The 19,029-nt window shown below is 42.7% G+C and overlaps 1 non-coding gene across 1 annotated transcript; it reads right to left on the bottom strand.

Moving 5' to 3' along the window:
- Window positions 1–10,463: 10,463 nt before the first annotated feature.
- Window positions 10,464–10,590, bottom strand: LOC115870928. Its single transcript, XR_004047006.1, has one exon. It is a non-coding gene; the product is annotated as a small nucleolar RNA SNORA40 (small nucleolar RNA).
- Between the last annotated feature and the right edge of the window lie 8,439 nt (window positions 10,591–19,029).

Below are 19,029 nucleotides of genomic sequence, written 5' to 3'. Positions count from 1 at the left end.
ACGCCTCTTGATGTGGGTGTTGATGAAGCTGGTGATAATTATGGCCATAGAGCAAACTCCATTTAGATGAAATTAAATGATACTGTGTGGCTGAGAGGGGAAAATGCCATGCTATTTAATGTCTGACATGTAAGATGAATTTGGTAATGAAGCTTGGGAACGTATCAGTCCAGAAAACTGCATTCTCTCATTATACAGCCCTTAATGACCCACTTATTACTAATATAAAGGAAAAGATATACACATAAACACATGTTACTGAATGTTTGGCTGCAAGAAATGAAACAAGTCCCCCAGCTTGAGGGGTGAGCAACAGACGCTGTTTCTATGCGAATGATCAAATGTGCTCATTTCCAGATGGAAAATGACAACGGAAGTGAAAGGGTAAAGGATGATTCGACCCAGTTTATGAAAAAGACAGGCAAGAACAACGCAAGGCAAGCGGGTGGAGGTGGCCAGCTCTAAGGACTGCTGCAGGGGGCTGGCCCAAGGAGTGCGTTCACGTGGAGCGGTGTCTTACGCCTTCTTTGGGCATGAGTGCATCTAAAAGTATTCAACGCCTCATTCATTGGCTTTCATTTCTTTGACAAACACACTTATGCATCCACAATGCCTTTGATAACCATTCCCAACTGAACCCATTTCCATTGAGTTGCTTCCAACTCGTAGCGAAGCTAGGAGATAGAGTGGAACTAGCCCACAGGGTACTAAAGCTACAATCTTGATGGACACCGACTGCCACATCTTTTTTCCCTGGAGCAGCCAGGGGTGTAAACCACGGATGCTTTAGTTAGCAGCGAACTGATCTGACCATTGCGCCACCAGAGTGACTTTGATAGCCTCAGGAAAGCCAAAATGGCCTCCCGTCCATTCACACAATTTCAGGCCAGAAGCGTTCTTCTTAGGGCCTTGTTCAAATGTATTTGCTTTTGTTAGCTACCCAATCTTAGAGTATTTCCTGGGTTCCTAACTCACAAGAAATTATAAGCAGCACAGCAAGCCCCATTCTTTATGATCTGAGCAAGGATGATCTGAGATTCAGGGCAAACCTAGCAAACGCACCCACAAAGAAGCAGAAGATGCTAAGGCTGAAATGGACCACTGTGGTATCTTTTTGTTAGGTGTAGGCAAGTGCCTAGTCATTGCTATCTCCCTGGTGGGCATCGCTCATTTAAATCAGGAGCGACAGTACTTGTGTTAGTCGTGTCTTCTGAAATTTTAGAGTTAGACTAGACAATATCCAAGACGGCTTCATCACAGAAGGGGAACGTTGTCTGATGTTATCCTTATAACAAAAATTCTTCTCGGAAGGGATTCAAATTGCCCTCTACCCTCCCCCCTCCCCCTGCCCATCTCCCACCCTGCCATCCAACCAAATAACGTTGGCTCTTGAAGCATGTCTCTCAGCGAGGCAGTAAGCTTCTGGAAACATGACATGCCCTGCCGTTGCCCATGTATGAGGCCCAGCTTTGAGGTCACCAGGTTTGAGAGACCCTGGGCCATTGTGAATGCCCAATTGACAAGTCCTCACTTACACGCGAAGGATTAGGACATTACATTACAGAGCTATTCTAAGTACTAGGCGATGGGCCAACGTGGCACTTCAAGTGTTGAGTTTCCTGCCTAGAGCATTGGCCTTGCTCAGTGAACAGTAATCATTATTTTTGTGACACCAATCACAAGAAACCACTTTCCCCTTCGACTTGTGGTGACGTACATTGTGGAGATATAAAGGGCATAATTATAGAGGTAGCTATGGGCCAGAAGGACTTTGGGCTCTTGAAAGGCTAGTCATGGAAATAACAAATGACACAAAGAATGAGGCAGGAGCTCATGGGGATTCAGGCTCATAGTGACCGGATAGAGCAGCGGTCCTCAACCTGTGGGTCACGACCCCTTTGGCAGTTGAACGGCCCTTTCACAGGGGTCGCCTGATTCATAACACTAGGAAAATGACAGTGATGAAGTAGCAACAAAAATAATGTTATGGGCAGGGCGGGGGAGGGGGGGGGTCACCACCACATGAGGAACTGTGTGAAAGGGTCGCAGCCTTCAGAAGGTTGAGAACCGCTGGGATAGTGTTTCCAAGGCTGTAATACTACCTTTAGACACTGCTACCAATGAAGAGGAGCCGAGGCTCTGTCCCAAATTGCTTATTGTGCATAGGCATTGCTTAAGCCCCTGGAGTCCTCACTATGGACCCCAAGAGTTTGGGCATCGTTTTGGGTTGTTGAGAAGGAGGTGACTTGCCTATCACCAAACATATCAGGCTTTTGTTGTCATTGTTGTTGTTTTCCAGATAGTTGCTCAGAGCATCTTCTCAGGACAGTAGGGTCTAACAGACGTCGAAACACTTGCTGTTTCTGACGCTGATGATACTGGAGCAGACGTTGGAGGTGCGTCTCTGCCCACAGTCTCTCCCTGCTTGCCTTCAGCAAATGCGTGAAGCTGTGGGATTGTGCTCAGCAGTGTGAGACACATCCAGTAGTGATTGTTCAGCGTCTGCCTTTAGGAAACAACCTGTGGTCAGGTGCTTTGAAGTGAAGTCAATTCCAACCCAGAGAGGCCCATGGGACAGAGTGGAAGTGCCCCACAGACAGAGAGCAGATCACCTGGTCTGTTCTGCAGAGCCACTGGTGGGTTCGGATGGCCAATATTTTGGCTAGAAGTCCAGTACCTCTTCCATCTACCCTCGCCCAAAGCCACAGCCACGGCTTTGGTGTGGATTCAAGTTTCCCAGGCTGTAAATCTTTACAAGAACAGACAGCGTCGTCTTTCTTCCCCAGAACAGCTGGTGGGCTTGACTTTCTGCCCTTTCGCTTCGCAGCCCAGGGTTTGCCCATCAGCTATGCCTTTTACGTATAAGTTGGAGCAGGAGGAAGCATCATTTGGGGGCAGGAGAACTTTCGATTCTTGAAGACATAACTGCAGCGTGAGAGATTGAACCAAGCTTCAAGTGGAAGAACAAATGGACACCATGGGAGTAGAGAAGAAGCAAAGACTCATCCTGACTTGGGGTTTTGGGCATCGTTTGCAGCCAACGTATCACATATTAGGTCCAATGCTTAACAGCAACAACAGCCTGAAGGTCGGATTGACTTCCAGTGGGTAAAGAAATCAAGGGATAGCAGTGACAGGATTAGCCACTCACATGCATTTTTAGAAAAAAGAATATATATATATATATTAATTTACTCAATTAATACTAATTTACTTAACTGCAGCTACAGTCCAAAGAGGATTTGAGAGTGGGGGGCAGATGAAGGTCTCTGCTCTTGTAAAGATGTACAGTCCTCAAACCTTAGATAGGGTCACAATGAGTCACAATCAACTTGATGGCAGTGAGTTTGGTTTTGAGAATACATAGTATATAATATGTCCAATTTATAGAATTTCATGAAGACCTTGGAAATGAAACTGACTCCAGAAGGCAAGGTTGTTCACAGAAATCTTCCAATAAGTGGGGAACACATTTGTGACCAACCTGTGTGCATGTAAAAGCCAAGAACACACGTGCTCTGTTTACTCAGTGTAAAGTTGTTGCTGTAGAATCATTGACTGACATTAATTTTGTGCCACTTGTGTTTTGGTCATCCTTTATTTATGTTCAGATTTGGTGACATGAGATTCTTTTTTAAAACATAAGCTGTGTATTAAAAGAAAGCTGTGCTACTTTCTCAGAGGTATTCCAGAACCCAGGATTTACACGATTGATTTTAAAAGATCATTTAAATCATTTCAGTGAAAATAGTACAGTTTATCATTTCATTAATTACATTGATAATAATAATATCGGTGAATGCCATCCAGTCAATTTGGACTCACAGCAACACTATGGGAAACTTAAGAAACATTTTTTTTAGGGGCTGGGCATGATGCTTTATGTGTTTTTCTTATTTTAGCTCATTTAATTCTCACCACCTCTCTATGAAATAATATTTTACTTTTGCCCGCTTTGTGAAGTGACGCACATGGAGGCTAAGTAACTGAAAAAAAAATTAAATGGGTTTGTAATCTCACAATTACCTTTATTTTTGAACCGACCACAACCTCCAGATGAGAAGGGAGTGGTGGTAAGTTAGAAATAGTAGTCCCGGCATGTTGTGACGCGGGCAGCGCGGGCACCAGTATTTCCAATACCAGCAGTCATCAATGGTAGAAGGTTTCAAATGAGCTTCTAGGTCTGGTGATCTACTTCCCAAAACCAGTCTATAAAACAGAACATTGTCTGACTCGCTTGCTCTGGACACCTCATCCTCAAAGACACCATGTGTGGTGACGTGGAAAACCCAAAGGGCAAGCAGACGCTCACAGAGAGAGCGTAGCACCATCGCCACCATGGTGGTCTCCAACACAATTGTGAGGATGCTACATGTCCAGGCACGATTTAGCTCCGTTGTGCCGTTGATCCCAGGCGCTGGAGTCCACTCCACGGCGGCTGAGAATGAGTCTACTCTCAGATAATGGGGTTCAGTGATAGCATGCTCATCTTCCAGGGGGTCAAAACTCAAGCTCTCTGTCTTACAGTCCCTTTCAACTCACAGTGACGTTAGGAGTTTCAGTCTTGAGATGGAAAATCGTAATGGAATGAGAAAGCCTCGTTTTTCTCCCTCAAAGTGACTGTTCAGTTAGTACTGTTGACCTTTGGATTTGTGGCCCATTGTGTCCCCGACTATGCCACCAGGGTGTCATCTCCCCTAGGGTAAGTTACCCAAGTTCCCTCATGTGCAGCTGCCACACATCAGGCAGTGGTGGATCACATGTTGCTATGACGATGAATCGTTTCAATGGTACTTCAGGACCAAGACAGAGTAGGAAGAAAGGCCTGGTGATCTCATTTCAAAAATCAGCTGCAGCAACCCTCTGAGTCCCAAGACTCTGGTCTGGCACCAGTCATGGGGCTGGTGCAGGACCAGGGAGACTTTCCTTCCATTGGCCATGGAGGCACCATGAATTGGAGGCCAAATGTTTTTTTAATTTCTTCTTTTTTTAAAAATCGTTTTATTAGGGGCTCCTACAACTCTTATTACAATCCATACATACATCAGTTATGTAAAGCACATTTGTACATTCATTGCCCTCATCATTCTCAAAACATTTGCTCTCCACCCAAGCCCCTGGCATCCGCTCCTCATTGGAGGCCAATTGGTGAGCAGCTAACAACAGGATAACAACACTCTACTTACCTCTTGAAGCACCTGAAATAAAATGTGATGATCCGTGTTACTATCATAGGCATAACCCATAAAAGTAAAAGAGCTACGTGATTTCAGAAGCAAAACCCGAGGGGCACAAAGAAAGGCTTCAGGTAGGCAGGATTTCTCAGTCGGTATCAAGTCTTGGCAGGGACAGGACGATTCTCTTATTTCTGGCTTGCATGGCTGAGTGGGCTATGCAGCCAGCCACTAAGCAAAGCCACTCTTTTGAGTTGGGGTCAGCAAATATTTTTTTGGACAAGGTCAAATAGAAAATGTAAGTTTTGTAAGCTGGATAGTCTCTGTCACAACGACTCGACTCTGCATTGTCGAGGAAAGCAGCCTAGAGAGCAAATGAATGAATGTGGCTGTAAGCTACTGAGACGCCAAAGAACCATCACTGTCCCGGTGGGAGAAGGAATCCAGGTGGAATTCATTTCTTTTCCACATTGTTTCTGCTGGCCTCTGTAGCCCTACTGACTTCCTAACCCAGGTGTACCACCATGTACAGTCCTGAAAGCCTTTAAAAATATACACAATATGATTCTCATATGACCCCAGTAGGTAGTTTTCCCCCTGAATTTATTGACAAAGAAATGAACAACCAAGCACTAGACGAGCCTTGCACAAAGTTCACAAGTCCCCGAGAGAAGACGCCAATCTGCCACCATGTTTGTTTTTAATGATTTTGGTGTTCTAGGTATTGTTTATATAACATGTGTTTTTAGGGAGAGCCTTGCTTCCATCTACACAGAGCTGTTAGAACGAAAAATCATTCTTCTTCTTTTGCATGACCTTATTCACAGTACCTGCTTATAGTCTACACGTTGAATGGGCCATTTGTTCATTCACCCCATATTGGTCCCACATGTCCTGGATACCAGAAATGATGAGGGACTCTAGTGCTATAAGGGCAACAAGGTCAAATATGGGTATTTCCCCCAGGGAGCTATGAGGGGAAGCGACCCACAATCAAATAATACCACAAATGCTGTAATGTTATCATTGTAGTAAGAACGAAGACGTTCTCGGAAGGAGAGATATACACCAGGTGTTCAATGCCTAGGACAGGGATGTGATCAAGTGTATGGAACTCCGGGTGGACTTCCACAGGAAAGGTAATCAAAGGATCCACGGGTAGGTGGCAAAGAGAAGAAAAAGTGATTTCCGTTCTCCAGACCAAGGGGCCTTCCTGTGCAAAGATCCTGTGTCATAAGAGAGTATCTCATTTGAAAATCCTGGGAAATGGCCAGAGGGGTAAGATCAGAGAGGCCAACATGATGGTGGATGGTTGGGTGAGCTATGCTAAAGTTCTGGTCAATTCTCTGGGTGACTTTTTTCAGAGTACCTATGTACGATTCAAAACAAAATGAAGTTAGGGCAGCATTTAAATGAAAGAGCCGTTATTTGAGAATATGAATTTAACTACATAGGTAGTGCTATAAATAGTGATAGTTTATTGGAAATAAATAACATTGCCTGTGGGACACCGATGGGAAGTTCTGGCCATCAACATAATACAAGAGAAAAGTAAAGAGGCTGAAGAGATAGGAGTTAAAATCTGTAGCTTGGCTGATGGACTGAATGAAGGAGTTACCTTCTGGAAATGTGAGACATGTTTGTCTAGAGCTGGAATAATGGTGTTTTATTCACAGAATGGGGAGCCTGCTTGGGGGATTGTTTGTGTGGGACTGAGCAGCTAAACTGTTGACAATTTGACATCGCCAGTCACTCCGCAGGGGAAGAAGTGGCCGTCTGCTTTGGTGAAGATCACCAAAAACCACTTTGAAAACCACTCTGTCCCATAGGGTGGCTATGACTTGGAATGGACTGAGCAATAATGTTTTCTTGTTGTTTTAGTATGTCTCCTGTGATTGATCATTTATATTTTGACCTTGACATTAGCTTTGTATAGCTGTCAAGTGGCCTTTGCCAGTCTGAAAGTGTTCAAGAGAACCATCTTGAATAAAAATATATGAGGGGGGCTTAATAGCTAGAATCACCAAGTTGTAGCTAGTCTCTCCTCTTAGGGGCTTCAATTTTGTCCTTTATTAAATAGGGATAAAATATTTCTGATAATCTGAAAAGAAAAAAAAGTTAATTGATTAAATCAATCTTGTGTTGTAAACAAAGGCTTTCCATCCTAATTGGTATAATTAATATGTATGTATGTATGTATATATGTGTATACATACATACATATATACATATACATACATACATATATGTATGTATACATATAAACATATATATATATATACTTTTAGATTTGGGAACAAAACTGTGTGTGCTTTTTGCTCCTAAGTAGAGTTAAATTTATCCCAACTCCCACCTGATATTTAGGAAAAACCATGAATATTCACCTAGATCAGCGGTTCTCAACCTGTGGGTCACAACCCCTTTGGGCGGCGGATGACCCTTTCACAGGGGTCGCTAGATTCATAACAGTAGCAAAATTACAGTGATGAAGTAGCAACAAAACTAATTTTATGGTTGGGGGGGGGGGTCACCACAACATGAGGAGCCGTATTCGCGGCATTAGAAAGGTTGAGAACACTGACCTAAAGCAAGCTGTGAGTGTTTTAGGCTGTGAGGTTGAGAACTGAGTGAAAGTTTGAAATCTGCCTGTGTAGAAAGGTCTTGTTGCTTGTTTGTTTATTGTGCTTCTTCCTCACTTTATGCCTCCTCTTTGCCGGGAGCTCCCATCAGGAATGAGTCGTTGCCATTGCTATTTTCCGAGCAAGTATGTAAAAGTAAACATGAACACATTTATGAGATGTTTCGAAGGAGTCGTTGCAACTCTGCATCTGCTTTTCTGTCTTCCTTCTTTGCCTTGTGCCCTCCCGATGGCGGTTGTCCGTAGCCTTCACTGCAGTGGTGAGTGACTGCTCTATGCAATCATCAAACATCAGCTCAGCTGTGACGAAATGGACAAACACACAGACACGCAACAACACACACGGAGACAAAAGGCAAAGCATTGTATTCCTTACAATGCTTCCACAATTTGGTGATCTATGAAAAGGTTATGGGGTCATTATATGTCATCATAAATTGCAAAATATTTGGATGAGATACTCAGACTAGTCATCTTCCATCGCTATAGCTGGTAGTCTAAGGCACTGGGACCACTCGGGCTTTTAGAGCAGCGTCGGGCACATAGAGTGGCCTAAGCAAATAGCTGATGGAGGATCAATGAGGAGCAGGTATTCATTCGTTTCCCTTTCACGTTCTTCTGGGTCAAAACACTCTTTCCATTAAAAAATAAATGCAATTTTAAGACTCCTCTGTTACCACGTTTTCTTTAGATTAAAGCTTCCTCGTGGCATATTCAATAAATGCTTGTTGAATTACTTTTTAGACTATATCAGAAAAACGTTTAGATTTCTACTGGTTAGTCTTGCTCCAACATTGCGATCCTTTACATCTTGGGAGATAACTATTCAGTTTCCTGCTCCTCTTACTTTTTGTTCAGCTACGCCTTCTTAATTACTAAAGTCCAAATTCTAATGGTAGGCTCTGCCAAGGTACTTTATAAAATATTTCTCTGGGAGCTATGCGTTCTATAAAGAACTCATGTCGTCTTAAACATTTGGCATAATCTTTCTCCAGAGACTTGATTCCTCTCTTCTCTTCCTGTTAGCTAACTTCTTACCACAGTAACTATCAAGCCCAGAGTCTTGGGTCTCAGAACATTCAAGTAACAATTCATTTATTTGCATAAGTATATGTGTACACATTCACTTTATCCAATAAGTACTTGCTATATTCCTTCCTGGACACTAGTGGCCCAGGACATCCACAAATAAATGGAACGAAGTTATTTAACCAACTTCCCAGTGGCAACAGGCCTTTAAGCTATCATGAGGTGAAGGCCACATTAAAATAAAGATGCTTACCAGATACGGTGGCGTGTCTGGGTGGCAGAAACAGTTATTGACATTTCAAACCCACCCTGAGAGACCTTTGAAGGCAGATCTGGAGATCTGTTTCCGAAAGGTCAAGAAGAAACTCACTGCCGTGAGTTGATTCCTACACATCATGACCAGCCTTTGAAACTCTATAAAGCGATTCTTCTCCACTCACACAGGGTTGTCATGAGTCAGAATCTATGGCAGCAACCAAGAACCACAAAGAACAGGGCTATTCAGGGAGTGAGAAACTGGGGAATAGGGAAGACATGTCCAAGGAGGGGGACACTTAGGCTGAGCCTTAAAGAATGAGTGATAGTGGGCCAAGACAAAAGAACCCAGAGATAATCCATCAACCAATGGACATCTAATCTTTGACAAAGGGAAGGAATGCAGTCAATGATTTGGGGAAGAGATAGTCTGTTTAACAAATGGTGCTGATAAAACCAGAACTCTGTTTTCAGAAAAATGAAACAGGATTCATATCTCACGCTTTATAAAAAAGAGCAAATAAAACCCTGGAGATGCATCCACTGCCATTGGATCCACAAGACTGTGCACCCACTGACTGCTGATGTTCCTGCATTCTGCTTCATTGCATGTGACTTCGTGAGTCTGAAGAGGGACTTAAGGATTAGTATTGGATTTATGGACTTGAGTTGGACTAGACTGGGCTGTTTTATTGATGCATCATTACTTCTTGATATAAAGCTCTCTCTTACGCATTAAAAATAAACAAAGAAAGATGGATCAAAGACAAATGCGAAAGAGAGTACTAGAAAGAGCCATGGTGGGATAAGCAGTTAAAACCCACTGCTACTTCTTGGGGGAAAGATGAAATTATGTTCCGATACATAGTATCAAGTCCATAACAGTAGGCATAAAGATCATCCGTGAAAAAATAGGGATAACTTCAGGGTCCCTAGTACATGGCATAACTACACTACCAAAAATAACTGAATGAGTTGCAGGATCAAGCTTTCTTCCCTTTCCCCCTGAATTTTACTATTAACTTAAGGACTCTTGGTCCTTTTTGCCTTGGCATTTACTGTATATACTTGCGTATAAGCCAAGTTTTCCAGTACATTTTTAATATAGTTTTTATGGTAAAATTAGGTGCCTTGGCTGATATTCGGGTTGGCTTTTACTCGAGTATATATGGTAGATTCTTTCAGTTTCCCATAAGTAAATATAGTAAAGTCTTTCTAAGGTCATTGGAAAGGATCCCTGGTGGTCAGTGGCTAAAGTACTGGGCTGTTAAACTGAAGTCTGCACTTCGCACCCTCCCACCTGTTGCTTCCTGGGAAGAGCCGTGGCAACTCTGTGAGGCACTTCTATTCTCTACTTTTGTTTTTGACATGTCCCTTCTGATCTGTATCCAAACTCATACTGCACAATGAGTTTTGGGTTGCAAAAGAGGATGTATACTTGCACCTGTCTTTGAGTGTTTGTCCACTAATTGAACAAACACAAACACAAGTGCCGAATTCTCTACTTTTTTCATGACAGGCTTGTCCCTCCCTAGGTTAAGCATGTCATCTATGTTTTCCTTTTGAATTCTATTATTTTGAATTCTATTTTGGTAAAAGTATCATGCACTTTCCTTTTGCCCCCCCCCCCCTTTTTCCTGACATAGTTTGTACCATCTTTTTTTTTTTTACAGCTTTCTGACCCCACACTCACTTTTATTTTGAGAAACTTAAAAAATACAGAAAAGTACAAAAAATAAAACAAGGTATCCATATACCACAATCCAGAATTACTACTATCTGTATATAATATTTACTTACAGAATGTTTCATTTTTAAGAGAAATGGATGTTTACATATATAAACCTGAAGTCTTCATTAGTCAATCCCCATCCCACTTTCCACATTCCTTTCTTTCCTTTAGCCACTCTTCACAGGCAACCTTTGTCTCATCAATATCCTTCCAATCTAGTTTTAAATATATACATACATATGTTCATCCATTATCAATATATAGTATTGAATTTTGAGGAAAAGTTTTAAACATTACAAAAATGTCATTAACACTAAATACACCATTCTGCATTTTTTCTCCCTCTATGGGATTTTTAAGATCTCTTTTACTACATAGAAACCTTGTTGCATTTTACAGATACATATTCCATTAAGATTTTTCAGTTTCATTCCTGGTCTGAATTAAGTGGCTTCCAACTCTAGGCTACGAAAAATTATGCCACAGTACATGTCCTGTAACTTATTTTGAAGCATACACTCAAGAGTAGAAATGCTAGATACTTTGGGATTTCTTATACACAAAATTTTCCTACTCTTTTCTTGTTTTTAATGCCGTTGAGTTTAACTTTTTTTTTTTCTTTTTTAACATTTTATTAGGGGCTCATACAACTGTTATCCCAATCCATACACACATCGATTGTGTAAAGCGCATTTGTACATCGTTTCTCAAAACATTTTCTCTCCATTTAAACCCCCGACATTAGGTCCTCATTTTCCCCCTCCCTCCCCGCTCCCCCCTCCCACATGAGCCCTTGATAGTTTATAAATTGGTATTTTGTCATATCTTGCCCTGTCCGACGTCTCCCTTCATCCACTTTTCGGTTGTCTGTCCCCCAGGGAGGAGTGTACCATCTTTTCTGATCATTTTGATTCTAGCATTCTTTTAATAGTCATCATAAGGTTGAATTTTATCTTCTGATCCACTTTAAAAGATTAAAAAAAAAACAGCTCACTGCCATCGAGTGGATGCCGACTCACCGGGACCTTATGAGATAGGGTTGAACTGCATTTGAGTTGCTGAGACTGTGACCCTTTACGGGAGGAGAAAGCACCTGTGAGTCGAACTGCACCTTTACTGGAGGAGAAAGCTCCATCGGTCTCCCGAGGAGCGGCTGGTGGTTTTGTACTGTCGCCCTCACGCATAGCAGCCCAAATTCTAAGCGGTCACGTGGCAATGACACAAATATCAAATCTTTCACTTCTTTAGTTTCCTGAATTCAGTATTCTTGTGGAGAAGTTGAAGCCCAGTATGAAAGGTTTTTCTTTCTTTGTGAGTACTGGTAATAGAAATGCTATTTAATATTGACTAATCACCAGTCATAACTCCTCAGCTATCAACTATGTTGTTATCCACCCTTTGCATTCTGGACACTCTAAAAAATATTCTCAAGGGGCCCTTCGGATAGTCTGGACCCAATGTGGGCTGCAGTGAGACCTGAGGGGCCCTTGGAGGACTAGCAATAGGATAACAACGCAATTGTTTGCAATGTCCCTGCCTGCTCATGGGGGAAACAGGGAGATAGCAGGATGACATGAGTCTACAGATACGTAGAAGGAGGGCCTAAAAGTGCCAGGGAGATTGGTCAGAAAAGGCAGGAGGTGGGTAAAGAGAAGGGCTATGCAGGACTCTGGTGCTGGACTGGCTTGAGGACGGAGAGTCCCTGTTCAGGACAGGCAGCAGAAAGTGGCACATGGCAGGCAATATTCTATGACGACTGTGACCATCCTTAACTCCTATGGGCTTCTCTGTGACAGTGGAGAAGGCCTGGTGGGGAAGTGGGGCCAAGCATACCTGAGAAGCACCGGGGACACACAACAGATGGTGGGCCTAAGGGCAGGGGATGCTGGTACGTATGGTGGGGCAAGCCCCCAGAATCCCACATAAATAACCTGGTCTTTGAAAGATTACCCTGTTGGTAAATGAGGAGTGGGTACACACACACACACACACACACACACACACACACACACACCAATTATGAATGTCCCTGCTTGCTCTGAAATCTAGGAGCATTTTCCTGGTTTGCCACCAGGCCAGGAATTGACTCTAGGCTGCATCCTGGTAACTGAGGACCCTCATTCCAATGGAATTGAATATGGGAATGTGAATTGCATGATGTTCTGAAAATATTGCCCCCTGGGAGGGACTATCTGTGGCTAGTCAACTGTTAGTAACTCGCCTCTCCTCTCTGAACCTGTATCTTGCTTTGAAAACGGAAGGAATACTAATTGACACACCCATGTCACATGTTCAAGGGAAATATGCTATGTGTGCTGCAGAGTTTAAAAGGCACATTTTAAATAAAAGCGGATAAAAGAAATTTTAGTTTTGAAATTAGTACAACGCTCAATATCTATAAAAGAACATTGATGAAAATAAACTTAGAGTACACAATATACTGGGATTATCATTTTGCATACTAGCAAACCCAGGTCCAAAGAATTCCCATGTCTTACTCGTGGTGTCATAGTTACAGTGGATGGAGGTTAACTCATGAGAGTTTCTACCAAAGAGCTTGTCATTGTTTTCTTTGTGCTCAGACACTTTTTCCAGCCAGGAACAATGTGGTAACAGTCAGGTCACTTGTCTTTTTAAAAAAAATCATTTTATTAGGGGTTCATACAACTCTTATCACAATCCATACACACATCAATTGTGTAAAGCGCATTTGTACATTCATTGCCCTCATCATTCTCAAAACATTTCCTCTCCACTTGAACCCCCGGCATTAGGTCCTCATTTTTCCCCTCCCTCCCTGGTCCCCCCTCCCTCATGAGCCCTTGATAATTTATAAATTGTTATTTTGTCATATCTTGCCCTGTCCGATGTCTCCCTTCACCCACTTTTTGGTTGTCTGCCCCCCCCCCCCAAGAGGTCACATATAGTTCCTTGTAATCGGTTCCCTCTTTCCAACCCATTCTCCCTCTACCCTCCCAGTATCGCCACTCACACCACTGGTCCTGTAGGGCTCATCTGCCCTGGATTCCCTGTATTTTCAGTTCCTATCTGTACCAGTGTACATCCTCTGGTCTAGCCAGACTTGCAAGGTAGAATTCGTGTCATGATAGGGGGGCGGAGGAAGCATTTAGGAACTAGAGGAAAGTTGTATTTTTCATGGTTGTTACATCGCACCCTGACTGGCTCGTCTCCTCCCCGAGACCCCTCAGCAAGGGGGTCTCTAGTGGCCTACTCATGGGCTTTGGGTCACCACTCCACACTCCCCTCATCATTCACTATGGTAAGATTTTTTGTTCTGATGATGCCTGATACCTGATCCCTTCGACACCTTGTGGTTGCATAGGCTGGTGTGCTTCTTCCATGTGGTCACTTGTCTTAGAAGCTGTTGCAGGCTTTTTGGAAGGCTCTTTTCATATGCAGATGTCTCCTGGAGTTCATTGAGGGCCTACAGGGAGCCAGAGTGGCTTAATGCTGCAGGCTTCTTCCTCAGTTCCTGCTTGGTGATTTGAAAAATGGTTGTCCCTGCTGAGTGATAAGAGAGGATGCCCAAAGAAAGTTTAGTCTGTATATCTGTGTGGTTCCCTAGCTTTTCCCAGAGATACTCCTGTTGAGGCAAAACTTGAAGTAAAGAAATGGAAAAAAGTAAAAACGTACTCCACTAAAGAAATCAAGCAATTTAATTTTGGCCATATTTTAACAGGTCTTAAATCGTATGAAGTCTATGAGGAGCTACACTTACCGCTATATGACCAGGTAACCAACACTAGGGAAGGATGGTATGATAGGGCAACCCGCCCCCCTACCCCAACACACATTCACATACTACCCTTTCTTCTTGGTAAGGGCCCCAGATGTGTGCCAAGTGGCCCGTATGCCCATGCAAAGTTCTGAAGATGGGATCCACATGGTCTTCTCGGCTCAGTTCCCCTTGACTCCGGATACATTTACTTGCTGATACTAGGAGTTCTCAGACACATAATTCTCAGAGCTCCCCGCTCTGCAACATGTTCTGTGATCACGGAGTTTAGGATTGTTGGGTTGCGGATCCATTCATGTCTACAAAGTGCTGCAGCAATTGAAAAGGGTTTCTTTTCTTTTTATATTCTTTGCAAAGGAGTGTCTACGCTTAAGTCATATCATCCCTAGCCTGTCTCCAATTTTAACTGCTACATTGTTTAAGCGCCAAGTTCTCCACCTACATTTGCAATAAAGGGTTGCAGTGCGTAAAGTGACTAATCGGATATAAATGATCATGCTATGCAATGCACAGTATTAATGCACAGAGCAATGATGAATTGGACAAGCCAAACATCTTTTTTGGTTTTCAATAACCAGTTGAAAAGCCATCGACACTCACCCAGAGCAACATTAAAAACAGCTCTGAGGAAGATAAATGGTCCTGCATCCTGGACACATAGGTGCTAGCTCCGAGTCGTAGGATAACAGCAGGACTCTGGACACTTAAAATGAAAGCCTTTGGGACTTTTCACGTGCTCAAACCTCAGTGTGTAAAGTTAGTTGCAACATAGAACAATCACTGAAAAATGGTGCATGCGAATGGATTTTCCCCCCTCCCATTCCCAAATTGATGATATGTGGTAGTTATAAATTTAGATTCCTGCTGTGGAAAATAACAGCAACGCTATGCTCATTTTTAACATTTTCAACGGCCCTTAAAACTTCCATTTTTCACATAATCAGTTGGTGGTAGCTGAATGTTGAGTGACTTTCTCAGAGGACGGTTGCGAATGCAGTTGCATCCGACTGTGGCTAAGCTTGATGGGAGTCAAGTGCTGTAATGACGATGCCCAGAGTGATCTGACAGTTGGTGACAAGTGTTGTTTTTTGAGACAACCCTATTGGTACAACCAAGAAAGACTAAGAGAGAAACACAGTTTTCTGGAACTAAAACGATGCTTTAGTAATTCCATCCGACAAATTTTCCTTCTTCCTTGTATTATTTTTTTCCCTTGGAGAGCCTGAGAGACATGTTGGGTTATCTATAAGGAAGATCTTACAACATAAAAGAAGAGAAAAAAGAAGAATAGAAAGGGAGAAAAAAGATAATTAAGTAATAAAAGGTAAAACACGCGAAATGCACCACCTTATCCCTAGAAATACAAAATTAGACACGAGATCTTAGAGTAAACACATCCTGTGGATGTGGATAACTAGCTTCCAAGTCCGCGGGATGCCAGTCCCGAGACTAGCGATGGACTACAATGGTGATGTCATCACTTGTCCACGTGTTTTTATAGTTTCTGCCTTCACAGTTGTGGATGATAAACACAAATTACAGAATGAAAAATATGTAGTTACAGCCTAGCAACCAAAGGGCATTTTCCTTTCAATGCAATGATTTAAGAAGGTGTCTCTATGCCATTTACCCACATTTCACTTCATTAGTCTCTGGCTTGGTCTTACTTCCATGGAACTGATGGGCTTAAGATGGGCTTAAGAATAAAGGCCAACTAACAGCCAGAATCTATTTCAAAGAACAGTATTTCTCTCTTTTTCTTTTTTAATCATTTTATTGGGGGCTCATTCAACTCTTATCGCAATCCATACATACATCAATTGTGTAAAGCACGTTTGTACATTCGTTACCCTCATCGTTCTCAAAACATTTGCTCTCCACTTAAGCCCTTGGCATCAGCTCCTCATTTTTTCAAAGAACAGTATTTCTATAGTCAGCATTCTATGATCTAGGTGGTGAAATCAGACAATTTGTGTCATTTGTGTCAAAGCAAGGCTTTATTTGTTGGGAGAAGGAAATCAACATGATTTCCCCAACTGGCTACCTATTTTATTTAACAGCTATTCATTAAAAGCATGATCCTTTGTCTTATAGTTAAATGTGCAAACCCACATTTTAAGTGGCTCTTTAGTACCTGAATCTGGGGGGTGGGCTCCCGGTTTACTCTCACTGAAGAACGAGAGGACAATTGCGGAGATGCCGTAATCCACTGATTTCGAGTGCAGCAACATTTTAGTAGAGTTACACAAATGCCACTTTAGAAAAAGGAAATTATTTGAAAATGACTCAAATAAAATTAAGGTAGATTTATTAATAATTAAGTCAGACACTTCTAACCTTACCTATATTTCTTCGTCTAGGGATGCCGTTTTGATGATCAGTTTCACTCCTAAAGGACTTAACACGTTTTCTCAGGGGCCATAGGAAACTCAGCCAGTGCTCTGCTTCCTATTCTTCCATCTTCTTAGGTTCCTTCTGTCAGACTTAGACTTGCTTCCTTAAGTCGAAGGCAGCCTCATTTGGAAGGACATCTTTGCTGCTGGTAGTATCCTTGTTAGAATAAGTGACATGATGAAATGAAATGACAGCTCCCGTTGAATTTTATTGAACGTTTCTCCACCTTATCACTCTGCTAAGAGTTCTTGGGTCTTTTCAGGTCCTTACATCCTAAAGTCAAGTCCAAAGTAATGAAGAGGCTCAATCACGTCACAACTCCAAGACTTTACTTAGCCCTAAATTGCCTCTCAAGTCCCGCTTGTGTCTGCTTGAAGCTAGAGACTTGCTATGGGAGGAAGCGTGTAAGGGAATTTATCTTTGTGTTCTTTGCTCACTCCCAGCTGACCTCCTTCCCTCACTCCCCAGCTGTGATTTCACTCACCACCCCAGGGATGAAGGTAGGGGCATCCAGTGGAGGCAAGACAGAAAGATAGCACAGATGTTACTTCGTGGGAGTTATCATACCCTCTCTAACTGATGAAATATTAAATGGACTCCTTTCTGGCTCTCTTTTACATATTGAGAGGTTCTTCATTTGAAGCTCCTTTGGAAGGGTCTCTCCTGGATTCCCTTGATGCTGGTGATTTCATTTCTAGTTTGGATTTCACTGGAACTTTTGGTCCTTGGACTCTGGTGGAACACTACTTTGTACTTCTGTCTGTTAAGGTATCTCCTGGAGGCCCCATTGGCAATACCCAAGGAAATTCCACATCGGTGCTGCGTTAGGCTGAGTTTTCTAGAGAAATGAAACAGCTTATACCTATAGACGAAAGAACTTTATATCACGAAAGAAATTTATATCAAGGAAACATCTCAGCCTTGTCCCATTCAAGCCTGTGGGTCAGACGCTAGCTGGAGCTCTTCCTGACTCAGACAGCTGCCAGCAGATGAAGCAGGAAGGTGAAGAGAGAAGTGGGGAGATCCTAGGAAAGTGGGTGCAGAGTCATGTGGACCCAAGGTCTGCAGGAACATGGCAGGGCATCGGCAGGTTGGCATGCAACATTGGCTGCCCGCCCCTGAGTCAGATGCAGGATCCAAGCAAGCAGGAAGGAGAGGGGTAAGAAGAGAGGCCAGTCCTCTGCTCAACTCTCACTGCCACTCAGTTGATGCTGACTGATAGCAACCCTGTAAGACAGGATAGAACTGTGCCTGTTTGTTTCCAAGATTGTAACTTTATGGGAGTAGAAAGTTCTGTCTTTCTCCTGAGGAGCAATTGGTGGTTTTGAACTGTCAACCTTGAGATTAGCAGCCCAATGCATAGCCACTATGTCACCAAGGCTCCTTCAATATCTCTACAGTGTGTCTTAGATAAAGGCCATACACCCAAGAAGACATTATTGGGCCGGGTCCTGACTGAGAAGTTGGACTTCACCCATACCTTCATCAAATCATCAAGTTGACATAAAATCTAACCATCCCAAGCATTCTCTCACATACATCCCTCATATGGTCCAGAAGAAACACTCTTGAATCTCTTGTCCAACAAGCCAGAGACATAGGTCACTCTTGTTTGTGTCACCAGCAAAGCAGGCAGTGAGTCTTCTAGGGCTTTGTAGATTCCTTCTTGAAGCTCAAGGCAGATTATTCAAAGATCTAGGACTCAGGCCAAACTCTAAGTATCTCCCTGAATCTCCCTAACTTGGTTTGTGTGAAAATCAGCATCCATCTCACCACAAGAAGGGAAGAATAAATTATATCATAGGCACATGTCCTTTTAAAGAAATTTTCTACACCTTTTCCTCCACAACAATTTTCTTTCTCCAAGAATTCTTTTTATCTCCTGGCTGTGGCCAAGATCAAGAAATCCCGAAACAGTCTCTGGGGTCATTCCTTTCAAAAGTCTGCACAGGAGATGCGATTTTTCTCCTCTTTTGTGCATGATATTGATTATAATCTGTGTGTTGTAGACATTACTGTATGAATGTCTCAGTAAAGATCGAGAGAAGAT

The sequence above is a fragment of the Echinops telfairi genome, unplaced genomic scaffold (genome assembly GCF_000313985.2).
Source record: "Echinops telfairi isolate 266 unplaced genomic scaffold, ASM31398v2 ScPeMD7_2573;HRSCAF=3158, whole genome shotgun sequence".
Taxonomy (NCBI): Eukaryota; Metazoa; Chordata; class Mammalia; order Afrosoricida; family Tenrecidae; genus Echinops; species Echinops telfairi.
This window is presented reverse-complemented; position numbering and strand designations above follow the sequence as displayed.